This window comes from Argiope bruennichi, chromosome 2 (genome assembly GCF_947563725.1).
Source record: "Argiope bruennichi chromosome 2, qqArgBrue1.1, whole genome shotgun sequence".
Lineage (NCBI taxonomy): Eukaryota > Metazoa > Arthropoda > Arachnida > Araneae > Araneidae > Argiope > Argiope bruennichi.
Window position 1 is genome coordinate 143,349,203 of NC_079152.1, and position 15,019 is coordinate 143,364,221.

The following is a 15,019-nucleotide window of genomic DNA, read 5'->3' on the forward strand; positions in this document are numbered from 1 at the left end:
TATTGAGTTTCCTTACAAGAAAACGAAATTAATCGTAATTTTTCAGGCTTTTTACAATAAAATAAATACCATTCTTAAAAAAATAATAATAATGGAATGTGAAGTAGAATAATAGACAGAAACCGTTTATCACTGTATTATTTTAAAACATATAAACGTTTTGAGCGTATTTTAGCGCTCAAAATTAAAATTAAAAATATTTAAAGAGTTGTGGAAAATTCTGCCGCTATAATATTTAGTAAACAGTAATCACATTTTATTTTATTATGAAAAAAAGAATTAATACTTTAAAACCACAAAGATTTTTAAATAACTTAATTTTTAATTACAAGCTAATTTATTAAAAAAAATTCTCATAATAATAAAACAATTTCTTCGCATAACAATTCAAAATTAGAGCAAATTCAAATTATTGTCTTTATTTACTTCTAAAATTTAAGAGAATTCAATGGCAGATTTAGATATTTTGCAGTCCTATGCACTACTCATACATTATGAAGCCTCTTCTTTTAAGAGATGTTCAATATAATTCCGTATTTCTCTGTATTCTCCATACGCAAATGATTTATTTTGTTAATATTATTTATTTTATTATTGTTAAAAATATGAATGCATTCTGTTTTATAAATATTCTATTAACTAACTGAAGTCAATTAAACAAATCTAAACGTGATCAAGGATATTTGATAAAGTATCAGTATTATCTTATTTTTTTAATCATTCATAAAATTTGTATTCTTTTCAAATCTATTTATCAGCTAGGAAAATAAGTTTTTTAATTGACCTCTTGTGTTCCACTTTAGCTTCAGTGACATGGTTTGCCTAGATGGAAATTCGCAACTGCGAGAACTCTGTCTGTATATTAGATTTATGAAAAGATCTCAAACTATCGAAGAGAATGAAATTAAGCACTAATCTTTTAAGAAATCGATTATTGTTATCATACTATTTTTAGGTTCTCAGTGTAAAAAAAAATCAAAAAAAAATCAATAAATAAATAGTATTTTTTGACATGATGTTTCCAAAATTTATATATATTGATAGAGTTTAATATCTGCATTTTCAATTTACAGAATAATATCTTTATCTAGTTTTTCTGGAAACATTCAATTAAACGCGAATTATGAATTTCATAACAGAGCACGATGTAGAGATACATCTGTCTGAGGGTTAAAACAGCAATAAATCAGTACATGGCACAGCATTATATTTCCAAACAAGAAACCAAGGAAAATTCTATGAAATTTCGACACTTCTGAGAGCAACAACATTCCCTTATAATCGGGAAAGAAACTTCAGCAACTCCATCAAGGGAAAAACAAATTAACAAAGAGAAATAATTTATCTCACAATACGCTGCAGTCTTAAGGCTACATTACCTCATTCCTTCGTGTACAATCCTCTACGAATCCATGACGAAACAATTCACCATCCTATGATTAACATCCAGGTGTTTGGCACCTAACCGAATTACCTAACCCATAATCAACAGCTGAATAAGTCACAGTACAGACATATACGCGCTCGCAAGAGCAAAATTCCTTCGTCCGGTATAGGTGAACGAACATCCATACTAAAACTGGATCGGTGACATGTTTTTTTTTATTATTATTATTTTACTCTTGGCTTATTTATTTCTTTTTAATTCTTCTATCCAAAGAAGAATATCCATTCCGCCCTTCCTCTATCTCTCTGTTGCTGGCGTGTATAGGTGAGTGGGTTGGCTATGCTTGGTGAATGGGATGAGTTGCTTCTGCAGCAATGTCAAGGACGACGAAAAAAAAAAAAAAAAGCGAACGCTCTGCCACAACGTTTTGCTCTACTGGATTTTACGAGGTCGCTCACAGATGAGTATGGGGGGGGGAGAAACCATAATAATGCTCGAACTTGACAAACCTTCAGGGATGGGCGGTGATCGAGATGATGTTGTGATTGAAAGTGAATATTGTCCATCGTGGATTGAGTGTGCTGTTTTAGAGGTATGTAATTGTGTTCAGGAGGAAGCAACATGTGTTAAACCTCTTCCTTTTTTTTCATTCCTAGTCTAAATTTCACCATTTGTATTTAATAAGGAAACAGGCGGTATTAAGCGCTGTTAATAATTGTTGCGAGAATGTGATTACACGTTCAAATAAGTAGTTGAATTTTAATATAAATTTATCATATTTTTATAACCTTTTTGATTCGCGTCTTAATTGTTCAAAGTTATTGTTGTTGTTATAGAAGATGCACTTCTTTATGATTTAAATACTTGTACAATTATGTAGTGACATAGTGAAAGGAAGGCGAGGTGTTATAGATGTGCTGGGAGCCATTTCCATGACGACTGGGACAAAAAAAGAAACTTTTACATTTACCCTGGGCGCTATCTATTTTCGTTACAGTAAAATATTCTAGAATTAATAATCGTGTCCGAGTGAATTACATCTAATGCTTAAATCAGTATTCACTTACAATCACAACAGACACATGTCACGGGAGTAATTTAAAAAACAACAATTATTTAGGAATAAAAAAAATTCTTTAAACATATTTGCTTAGTTAAATCAGAATTATAGGCGATATTTTAAAATTATTTTAGTCGGAAATTTAAAGTTTCAAAGAAAAGAAAATCGAATCACGAGCGATTTCAGGATAAAATGCTCAAATTAAACTGTTTTCATCTTACACTACGAGTTTTACATTTAAAAGGAAAGTTTCAAATATTATCTTATGTAATTTCTCTCGCATTACCAAATCCTAGGAAGGTACAATTATGCATGATTCAGAAAATTCAGTGGCATAGTGTTAATTTAATTAGTTACTATTTATTAATAACTATTATACAATCAGGGCAATTATTGCATTCATAAATATTTACGTAATGAAAATTTTTAATTTAAAATTATTAGGTTTTATTTAAAATCAAACATTTCATTTGTTTTTCTTCTGGCATTAATTTCTGAGCGAAAAATAATAGTAATCAATATAAAGTATATATACCTAAAAATATGACATATATAAAGTCATAGCATATTTAATGCATTTAAAATAATTAGAAAAATCAAAGAGACAGTCACCAAGTCCCAGCCACTTTAATGATTTCACCAATTTTTATAAACAATAAAACTTTGTAAATTGTTGCCTATCCATTACATTTTCAACATTACTTTACATTTTTAATTTTAATTGCCTGTTTTTACATTTGCAACATAGATATGATGTCACTATTGTTACGGAAAGCCAAAGAAGGATAAAAATTACAAGCATCACAAAAAAATCAAAAGAAAAAACCTTTTTACTACGTAAAAAATGCCAATACTTATAAATCAAGAAATCCACATATCCTCTTGACGATTAAATCTGTACAATATAATTGCTTAGGTAGCCATATTGCCTACCTTAGTATCTAGTTTTATAATAATAAGAAGAAAAAGCAGATTCTTTTATAATTTTTTTTCACTTTTTATTTCCCCTATCAAATCTGGTGTAATCATGAGATTGCATTCTGATTTAAAAAGAAGGGAGGGGAATTGTTCATTATTATGCGTAATATTCGTAATTAATTTTTTTAATTTTATTTTCGGAATTTTCAAAGTTGTGATATGTGGTGGTACTTATCAAGCAACGGTATGGAATATATGGGGTTAATTTTGGCTCTATACACGAGATGGTGTATTGCATATTTTATTATTTTATAAACGTTTGCAATTTGTTTTTAGAGAAAGGACACAACTTTTTATCTGGTATGGCTTACAGAATATATTCTATATGGATGTTAATAGTAATAACAGTATCAAATTACAAATAAGAATAGTTTATTTAACTGATATGCAATATAAGCAAATACTTTGTTTTAGATATTCCACTATTGTTACAAATTTTAAAATAAAAATATTTTATCTTAAAATAATACAAAAATAAGATGTTACCGTACGAATATATGTCATTTTTTAGAAGTTTGCGTCGAATCAATGCAGCTAAATATAGCTCGCCTTCGAAATTCTGTGCGTCATAAAAAAAGAAAAATCTTAATTTATTCCAAAGAAGGAATCACTGACTATGGTTGAAATAGTTGACTGACTGTGATTCACTGACTAAATGCAAATATTTTAAAGGATTGTAAAGAAATATGTTAAGGTCAATCAGAATATAAAACAGGAAATGCCCGTTTATTTTTAAAAAGAAATGTTTAGATTCCGAAAGTCAGCCTAAAACCCTCGGATATCAATTTCACTTATATTCACTTTGAGATAAATATTTTTAATTATATTTTTCGACTAAAGGTTAATTAAAATTCCAAAGAAGCATTGCTTAATATAAGAAAAGAATTATGAGACGAGTACTACACTTTGTAACATCACCATTTGAGCATCATTTACGGAATTTGTAACTTACACACGTTTTCTGAGAAGCGCAAGAATTTGTAATGAGTTCTAATTTTCAAAGGAATTTCACCAAGAATATCACTTTTGAATTTTAAATAAGGCAGCAAATATTTGATGCAAGCAAACGAATTATTAACTAAAAGAATTGATTGAATAGATTAAAAAAAATCTTAGATATAAGATTTTTATGATTGTAATGATTATAAATATGAAAGTGACATAATCATAATTCAACGCAGATATATCATTTTATTCGTAATTCCAGTAGGTCACAAATATGGTACAATATGGAATAATGTTGTACAATATTCGCAATATCCTATAATATGGTTTAATGTCGTGTCATATTCTGCAAGATTATACTGCATGATGCACTAACTGGGAATGGCATTGCTTTCATTATTACAATTAAAAGTAGGGTCTCTGTGGTTTGAGATTTTAGATACGAACTTCGCACATCCGAACTTCGGTCAACCACAGTTTCTATATATTATTTACTTTAACTTGAAACACATAAAGTAATGTCTCCATATATCCCGTATCAGATGGAAGAATCGTGAATTATACGGTTTAGGACCAAATTTCGATTTTCATCTGGTATCGGCTTTCTCCCGGATTTTTACTTATAAATAACGTATATTAAAGAATGATTAGTTATTTCGTTTTAAAATATCTTAATCTTAAATCATTAATTGCATTTAATTTTCAGGTCTTAATCATGAATTAGTAATTACATTTAATTAAAAAAAGTCTTAATCTTAAATCATTAATTACATTTAATTTTAAAAAATCTTAATCTTAAACCTTTAATTACATTTAATTTTCAAGTCTTAATTTTAAATTAGTAATTACGTTTAATTTTTTAAAAGTTCTAATCTTAACCCATTAATTACATTTAATTGTAAAAGTAAAAAGTCTTAAAAAATGAATTATCTTTACCAATTTTTTCAATACTTTCAATACTTCAATATAGTTTATACAAAAAAAAAAAAAAAAAAAAAAATAACCTGAACCAACAATCGTGAAATGAAGAGCAAAATACTTTAGGTAAGCTTCTTCCAACTGTTCCTGCTTTCTCTTCATTTTCAAAAGTTTAATAATTAATGATTTCACTGTTTATTTATTTATTTTTAGTGGTGAAGATTGTCCAAGAAAATCTGTTATCTACCCATGGCAACCATCCTGGATTATAGTTAGAAAATATAGTTAGCTAATTTTAATCTATCATAATCTTATACTCATGCTGTCATGGAGGATAAGAATTAGATACCGGACTATTTTTTTTTAAATTAGTCTTAACATTCATAAGTCTTATAGAAGAATCATACTTAAGTAGAACTGTAAGACACTAAATAGAGCTACTTTCATAGTTCTTAAAGTTGAAAGCAGAAAGTTAATTAAAAAGTTAAATTAGATGCTAAAGTAGTTGAGCAAAATATATATCTTTAAATATTATAGAATAAAAATATATATCTTAATAAGTATTCCCTTTAATGTTAACACTTAGCCGTAAAAAAAAAAAAAAAGAATACAAAAGAAAATAGAAGTATATTGTTCAATCAAATTTATGCAGACGATTTTACCACTGAGTCAAAATTTACTTTATCGTTTCCTTGCTAAGCAAATGAAAATAAATATTAATCATAAACTGTAAAACTTACCTTGATCTTCATAAAGATATTAATGAAATGGAATGCGTATGCTTTGCCTTTTAATAATTCACGACTTCCGTTGTCGACGAAATGCAGTGAATAATGTAATGATACTGCGTCTTGTTGCTTAAACATTCTTGAATAATTTAGTGATCTGAGAACGTCAAATTTTGTAGATATAATCTTACAAGAAATATTAAAGAAGGAAATGATCTTACGAATAATTTGTTTCATAGGATATCAAAAGTTCAAAAGGATCGTAAAACATTAATTTATAAGTAAAAATCACTTGGCTGTAATAGTAATATATTAAAATAACAACAAAAATAAGTTCAACAATCTGAAATAGTTATCTATTTCGTTTAATCTTGTGATATGCAAAACTGTGAAAATATGGTAGCAATGTCTCGGGCTAGGAATAGACGGCTCATATGGTCCAGATTAATATTAATAAGGTGTCGTCGCATCATATATGATTGAAAGTAAGCATATAAACAAAATAAAAAGAAGCATAAATTAAACACCTGAGATCTGCTTTATTTAAATAGGATGTTCTTTTGTTTCTATGACATGGATATTTGGAATATTAATATTTGAAATTGATCGCAATTCAAAATAATGAGATCTAGTTCTAATAATGTTGCTTCAGAAAGGGGCAGTTATCAAATAATAAATCATATTTACTCGGATTTATTTAAGTTGATTCATTTTTTTTAAATTGTAAAACAGAATTTTAGAAATCCATTTTTTCATTCATTTTCAAGCGAAGCAAATCTCTTTAATTTCCTACAATTTTTTATTAATGATGACAATGCTATATTTTAATTCGGTACCAAATTTTTGTGCAAATTTTAATGCAAATTTTAATGGAATTAAAAATCAATTTAACTCAATACATTATAAAATATGTTAAAAGATAAAAAAAAAAATATTTAAGAAATTGAAACAGGAAACAGAAATAAAAACAAGAATTATTTTCTTGTTAAAAAATACGAGTTTGAAAAAAACCCGTAAAAGTTTCAAGTGCTGAAAATACTATTAAGAGGAAATTAAGCCATGCTGAATACACTATGAATGACAATTTATCTTAAAGCCACAATGACTATCACAATAAAAGGAACCGATATCTCCACATTTTTATCAGAACAAAAGTTTTTCTGCTTTTTAGTATATTTATAAAAGCATTCTTAAACAGTTTTTAAAGTTTTTAAGACTTATATAGCTCATGGTATTGCATGTATTGATGAACTAATGAGAAATTGTCTTTTTTCAACTGTATTAATTAGTCACTAATTCTATAATTATAAAGCAGACTTGTTGCTAACATTCTTTTCACATTAATTATAAAGGAGAAAATTTTCTATAAAAAATGTTGGTATTTTATAAATGGTTAATTGCAAACATTTTCTGAACAGATTTCCACTTTAATAAACATTATCTCAAAGTTATAGTTTTTGAATGAAAGAAAAATTGCATTCAGAATGAAATAAAATAATCAAAGTATTGAAAACTTTCGAAACATTTTCAAACATTTAGCGATTCGCTCATAATTGATAACGTTGATCTCCAACATTCCTCAAAGAGTAGAATGAAATAGTTCCCTACAGAAAAGTTCGATTACAACATTCTTTTTTAGCACATGTTCAAAAACCCAAACAGCAGTTAATAATTTTCGATTTTTACGGAAACAAGGTATAAAAAAAGTTGTAGGCAAACATATTCATGAGGATAATTAATAAATTTCCATGATAACTCCTTAAAAAATGTATAAATATTATTACTAGAAAGTTAAAAGAAAATTAACATAAAAAAATTGTAGAACCTATTTTTATTTTTAAAAGAAAAGTAACTCTTAGCGCAAAGTAGAAAATTGTTACTTCGGGATTTTAGAGACTCATGCTTAAATTGAATGACATTTCCATATTCTAAAATTTCTGTCGCTTTGTGAAAACTGCCGAAAATTCTGCGCCTTTTAACAGTTGTAAAAATATACATTTCTTCTGAAAGCCAACACTCTTTAACAATATTGGCGAGAAAAATAAAACACACCAAGGAAAACGAGTATATATAGAACCAGATAAAGATATCTATCCCAAGGGGATTGTGTGCACACTGAAACCTTTAGAGAGCCTCTAAGAAAGCAAGAATAAAGGAGCTGTTGAAAACTTATTTTTGACTTTCTTCTTAAGAATAATATATACGTTGTATATTAACCTTTAATATATAAATTATAAGAAACTTAAATTATTTTTAATAAATAAATTATAAGGGTAATATATACATTATGATGTGTTTAAATAGTTATACTAATTATCATACTTATTAATAACTGATTAATTATACCTAATTAATCGTTTATTAATAATTATTAGTAAAGTGATTAATCAAGTTATCACACTGAACAGTAATTATCAATAATAATCGATTAATTACACTAGCCACAACATACGGTTATATACATAATTAATTATGATCATAAAATAAGGCAAACATAAGCTTGTATTACCCAGGGGAACTTAATTGAAGCTTCATTGCCCGAATTAAGAATGAATGAGTGAAAACGTTCGAATTTATCCAGGTTTTTTTTTTTTTTTTTTTTTTTTTTTTTTGTCCAGATAAAAATAACAAACCGAATACATCAAAAATTCTTCAAAATATATTAACTTCTAAAGAGCTTTATTTCAAAACTCTTTCAATAAAAAAATTTAGTTTCACTGTTTTAGTGTTTGATGCCATTTCTATGAAGTAATCGACTCACGTGATGTGAATTCCATGTACTAATTTATTATTATAATTATTTATGTTTATTTTTAACATAATATTTATTATTATTTCATTGTATTTATTGTTATAATTATTTATGTTTATTTTTAACATAATATTTATTATTATTTCATTATATTTATTGTTATAATTATTTATGTTTATTTTTAACATAATATTTATTATTATTTCATTATATTTATTATTTTAATTATTTATTATTTATAAGTTCTTATTGAAGTGATTTAAGGGTGAAAATCCATTGTACCTCCTGCAGGAGCAAAGCAAACCAGATGCCACAACACAACATACTGTAATATATAATAGGATATTAGATAAGATGCATGGCTAGAAAATCTAGTGAATAAATCACGTGAATTGATTCTATTCTTTCGAATGCTATATAATTCCGTGAATACATGCATACCATGAATAATATAAATATTGAAGAGTCATGTATCCAGGATTCATTAGGAAATTCCCAGTATTCAATTCATTGGGCTTATTCAGTAATGTACAATACCGAACTTGAACTTTGATAATTGTGTTGTTTACATTGTGAACAGCCAGATATTTATAATGAATGAGCTAAAATGTCTTACTTACAAACTTGAAAACTATGCTAAAATGTATCAAAAATATAGGATACTATTTGATACATCATTCAGTGAAGTTGTATTTTTGAAGATATACTTCTGAAGATATATATATTTTATCAATGCCGTTTTAACTTATAAATAGTATTGTGAAAGTACTTCAAAAACCTTATTTTAAAAGCATGGGCTTATCTTATTGGCTTAACGTAGCAGCATAAGAGGTTTTCTCATTCCAATTATTCATCAAATTTGAAAGAAAAAAAAATGTGTCACTTTTTTTTAACCAGCTAGTTTTCCAAAATACATAAAATCTAATGATTTCATTCGAATGATAGCATAATAGCCATCATACATTTTACAATAAATGAACAGATACCATTTTATATGTCAAGGTCTCAATGACTTCGTGCAAATATTTAATTTAAAATAGGTGAACATATTAAACTATTTATTAAGGTAAAATATTTTCATATAGATAAATAACAAGACAAACATAAATAATTTATCACTTATAATTCAATGATACAATTAAGAACATAACAAAAAGATAATATTAATAGAGCGATATAAAAAACAAATCGTTTTCAAAAATGGAATTTTAAAATTGAAATTATTATTAATTCAAAATCCGATTTATTTTCGAAACCGCATTGCACAAAAAATTATATTAGTAGTCCAAGGACAAAAAAGTATGCAATTGGGACGTATTTAATCAGTTGAATTTCAATATTTGGAACGGGACTAAAAATCCTACTATCTTTTTGATATATATCTAAGAAAATTCCCAATCGTTTTCATTATTGACATAAGAAATAAAATCGTTTGTATACATTTTTTGAGGTTAATCATATGCTTGATATTATCAGCTTTATGCCACTAGCGTTAAAAGGAACTAGAAAAAAAATATGTCTTTTATATTTATTTTGAAAATACGATGCCTTATCAATTAATGTTTGTTTAATTATGACATATTATTCGTAAGTATTCATGATTTTTTTTCTTTAAACATTGAAAATATGTTTTTAAGGGAGATTTATTTAACTAAATGTAATAAATGTTAAATGTAAATGCAATAAATTTTAAATGATAACTTTAAATGTAATAATAAATGTTTCAAACAAGTCTTTCAGTTTATAAATTTAAAATGTTTCAGATTCTTAGAACAATCAATAAATAGTGTCACAACTATTATATAATACCTTCAACAAGTTTTCAATAATGAAAGTTTGTAAATTTTAAAAGATTCTGCCTATTTACAACAATTAAATTAAATGAAATTACTATTTAACTCTTCACAATGCATCTTTTTTTTTTTTTTCTTTTCTTTTCATCCTCGGAAAAAGTTATGTAAACGTTTATAAATAAATAAAAAAATACAGAAAAACTAATTAAAAATAATGAATAGTTCATTTAACATCTGTTTAGTAATATTTAAACATTTTTAATTCTTTAAATCCTTAATTTTTTTAAAAAAATGAATTAAATATTTGAAGCGAAAATTCATAATTAATAAATGAAAAGAGCATATATTTACTTCATAGATTCAATTTCCTATTTTATCTTTTCAGTATTTGCCAATTATATTTTAAATTCAGTTTTTAGCATTTTCAATCAAAAACTATAGAAAAACCCAACAATGAACTGAAATATATGAAATCTTGAATTACTCACAGGAAAAAAAAAATACTTCTTATTTATTGGAATTTAAAATCATGAAATTTGAAATCATGAAAATTTTTAGGGCTTCAAACAATAGGGTTTATAGTCTAATTATTTTTTTTAATTTCTCAGTTAAATGTTTGGCATTCTTTAAACTATGTATATCTTCGTTCTGCATCCCGGCAGTGAAAAAATAGCCAACGATTCTCAGCAATTTAATTTTAGCTCAAATCAGAAATGTATTTTTTTTTTTTTTTTTTGCTGCTAAACTCTCAGCTACAAACAAATAAAATACCGAATTAAGCAGTAGGAATTCGCAACTCATAATATAAACTTATTCAACCCAAAGTCATCTATCAACAATAATGGTCGGCGCAGTACATTGAGAAATCGAAACTCACTGCGAATTTTTGAAGGGTTTCTTCAGAACACATGCTATTCCTGTTTCTTCAGTCAGCCAGACCCAGGTGTTGTTACAGGCCAGTGAATCATTCCCACCCTTCCTTCCTTCCTTTGCCGCTGTAATCCGACTCTAAATTTAGAGATCTCGATTGTATTCTATCAGTGACGCTTCCGCAATTTCAATGCGTTTCTTCCCAAAAGCCCACTCCGGTGATGGATGGTGTTGAATGCATCAGAGATTGTTTTACAGCTTACTCCATCCGTGGCGATTATCTCATTGTGTTCATCCGAAGTGATTTGTCAATTTCTACTGCGATAGGGGGGGGGGCAGCCTATTAAAAACCATGAGTTTTTTTTTTTTTTTTTTTTTTTTTGCCTTTACTAGAATTTAATAGTTTTTTTTCTTTATGTAATAGGAAATCTATTAAAATTCCGTTAATACATTAAAAGACGTAAACTCAGAAACTGCTATCTAAAGAACAATATAGCATTTGGCCTCCTCATTTATCTGTCTTTGTACAGAGTAAATCATCTTTCATTTCCTTTTGTACAAATATTAGTAGCATTTACCCCAATTATTCAGACTTTATTTCTGTGTGTTTGCCTACATATATTTGCATATTTACTTATAAGCTTTTGTATTTGTATTTTAAATATTTTATTTTTATCTGATCATGCTTCTTCAATTGTATTGTAATATGTATTGCATGTCTCCGTTTTGTTTATATATGTGTATTTTCTTGTTTATCCCATTTTTCTTTGCATTTATGCCTACATCTTCATATTTGAAATTTATCCTACTATCAATTGTGTACTGACTTACGTTTGTAAGCCTTGTAGTATACTTGTTGGCACACAAGGAGTTTATACATCGAGAATGAAACCAAAACAAGAAAAAAAAGTAAAAACATTAAAATCTAGCCTGTTGAAATGCACATACTTTTAAAGCAAACAAGGCATGTTCATGCCATATACAAGTGAAACGCATTTTCTGATAAAAGAAGCAGGCGTATGAATATTTTAATCATAGCTTTATTATCTTCATAGTTATTAGGTAAAAGGTTCAATTTTGAAATATTTTTAAAAAGTTATTTGTTAAAACCAAGACAACAAGATACACACTTCGAAGAGGAAGGCAGAAAGCAGGAAAAAGAAATTATGAGAACGTATTCAAGGCTTATGTAGCTTCAAAAGTAATTTTCCTCTCATTTTAATTCCGCAAGTATTTCGATTTCGGTGCGTATAGAGTCTGAGTAGGGAAATAAAAAAACACCATAACTCAGAAGTTAATGAAAGGTTTGAATTGCAACAATTAGAAAATAACTAAATTTAAGAACTCGAATAAATTGAAATTAATATATATGTATATATCTTGTGCTTTCCTTGAATTAATTTTCTAAAAATAAGATAATTCTGAAATGTATCTACAGATAGACTCTTGGGTAAATGTTGATCAGTTTTTGTTTCATATCCGTAAAAAGGGAGAAGCTGTCACTTATGGATTTGAACAACCATTTGCCTGCATTAGACTCGGTGGAACTTAATTGGCGATTGTCACTGAGAGTAGCAATATGTTTAAGGTAGATGCAATGAGCGCCACAAAATAACGCCAATTGCAGCATGGCCCATTCACAGACCTCTGCTTTAAGAGATACTTTACATCCTCGATTATGGGCCCATTAAACAGACAGCACCACAATTACTTTTTCTATTACCTATCCCCATATATTGGAGTCAGCTTCAGAAGATACAGCCTAGGTAATCCATGAATGACTTGATGAAGAGAGAGTAAGTAACCCATTTTGCAGTTACCGTAAGTCTTTGACTTGTAGATTTGACTAGATATGTTATAACCATGCGGGATTAGAATCACTATGAATTTCAACCGCAAATGAAATGTTTTCGAAAAATCGAATTCAAAGTGCGTTGTTACATCACCAATTTTAATATTCCAACAGATGGAATGGAAAAAAAAAACTTTAAAAGTTTTGGAAATTAAAAAAAAAAAAAAAAAAACGCAAATGCAATATAATAATTTATGATCAAATGCAATAATCCAATGGAAGTGGTTTGCTTTCAATCAACTTGTCTCATTTTTTTTTCTGTTGAAAATCACTGCGGTTTTGCTTTCTACCTTTGCAATAAAGGCCTTTAAAATAATAATAAAAAAACTAAGAAAAAACAATTTTGTTCTGCCAAATACTACTTAAAAGCTGAATATTTATTATTGGAAGTCTTATTTTTCTTGAAGTTATTAACATCTTCTTTCAAAGATCATAAATTTTTTAAACACGACTCAATAATGTGTGTTACCTGAACAATTCCAAAAACTACTCCTCACAACTGTTCATCCTAATAAAGAAAATACCTATTAATAATAATAGTGAATGTGCATCTGTATGTCTACTGGCGCTCCACAAGACAGATTATTAAGCTTAGAATTACCAAATTAGGCACAAATATAATTTAGATGATGCGAATTTAAAGTTCGAAATTATTTCATTGGAATTTTAAACGTTTAAAGTTAAGAAAAAATTGACGCTTTCGTTGATTACGTCAGGGAATATGCCACACATAAATGATTTTTGAACATTTTTAAATTAAAGAAAATCATCTTTTAATGATACCGTTGTCGTGTATATATATATATATATATATATATATATATATATATATATATATATATATATATATATATATATATATATATAATTTTAAAAGCTAGTTAAAAAATTTCTTTTTTGTGCATATTTTTCAACATTTCTTCTTAATTTTACAAATTTGCTTATATCGTTTTCATTGTTTCTATAAATATTAAATTTCTTTTTTTTTCGTCTAATGAATCTTCTTTTCCTTACTTTGTTTCAGCAAGATTTTCGTGAAGTTTGTTAAAAAAAAGGGGGTCACTTAAAATAGTAAGTAACATAAATACACTTAGTAGCATGTGCTTATTTTTTATGTGGATATCTGACTACATGACTGTTAGACGTGCTCTCATGATATTGACACCATCATAGTTCTGGAATCAGTTGCACATTTTAGACGTAACAATTAGATGTAAAATAATTAGAAAAGACGTTATTACTGTCACTTAAGATAGTGTAAACCAGCGGCGGTGGTCTCTTCAAAACGCTCTCGTATATTTTCAATAAAGGTCTTTACTCCTTTTTTCTGCTTCAATATCTTGAACAGCATTGGTGAACATAGTTATGAAATAGAGAACTTGAACATGAATCTAGCATTTTTACAAAATCGTTCACGAAAATATGTATTTTGGGAGCCTTTTTTGCCGGCCGATTGGCAACGAAATTTAACGTGAAACTAAAGTTTTAATAAGAAGATAAATTCATGATTTAAGTCATTGCATTTACATGCATGCGAGAGCACAGATTGACAGGTGGTCACCCGTTTGTTCGATATAATTCAAAATTTGATATCTGCATTTTTGACGCTAAACCTATGTGTCAAGTTTTAATTATATATTTTTTCAAGTTTTAGAGTTATCAAATTCATTTGCAATCGAACAGCCAGACATACAGACTTCATTTCAAAGATTTTGTTCAAATTTTGATATTTAGTC

General features: G+C 27.4%; 1 protein-coding gene across 3 annotated transcripts in view; it reads right to left on the bottom strand.

Annotated features, from left to right (window-relative positions):
* The window catches only part of LOC129956526 (uncharacterized), a 232,153-nt gene that overhangs the window by 138,755 nt on the left and 78,379 nt on the right, over positions 1-15,019 (bottom strand). Inside the window, exon 1 of one of the 3 annotated variants that reach the window (XM_056068472.1) lies at positions 1,380-1,421. The exons of the other annotated variants lie outside the window; for them this stretch is intronic. The gene's annotated coding sequence lies outside the window, so the exon portion shown is untranslated. Of the gene's footprint in view, positions 1-1,379; positions 1,422-15,019 lie in introns of those variants that run through there. 3 annotated transcript variants of the gene reach the window in all.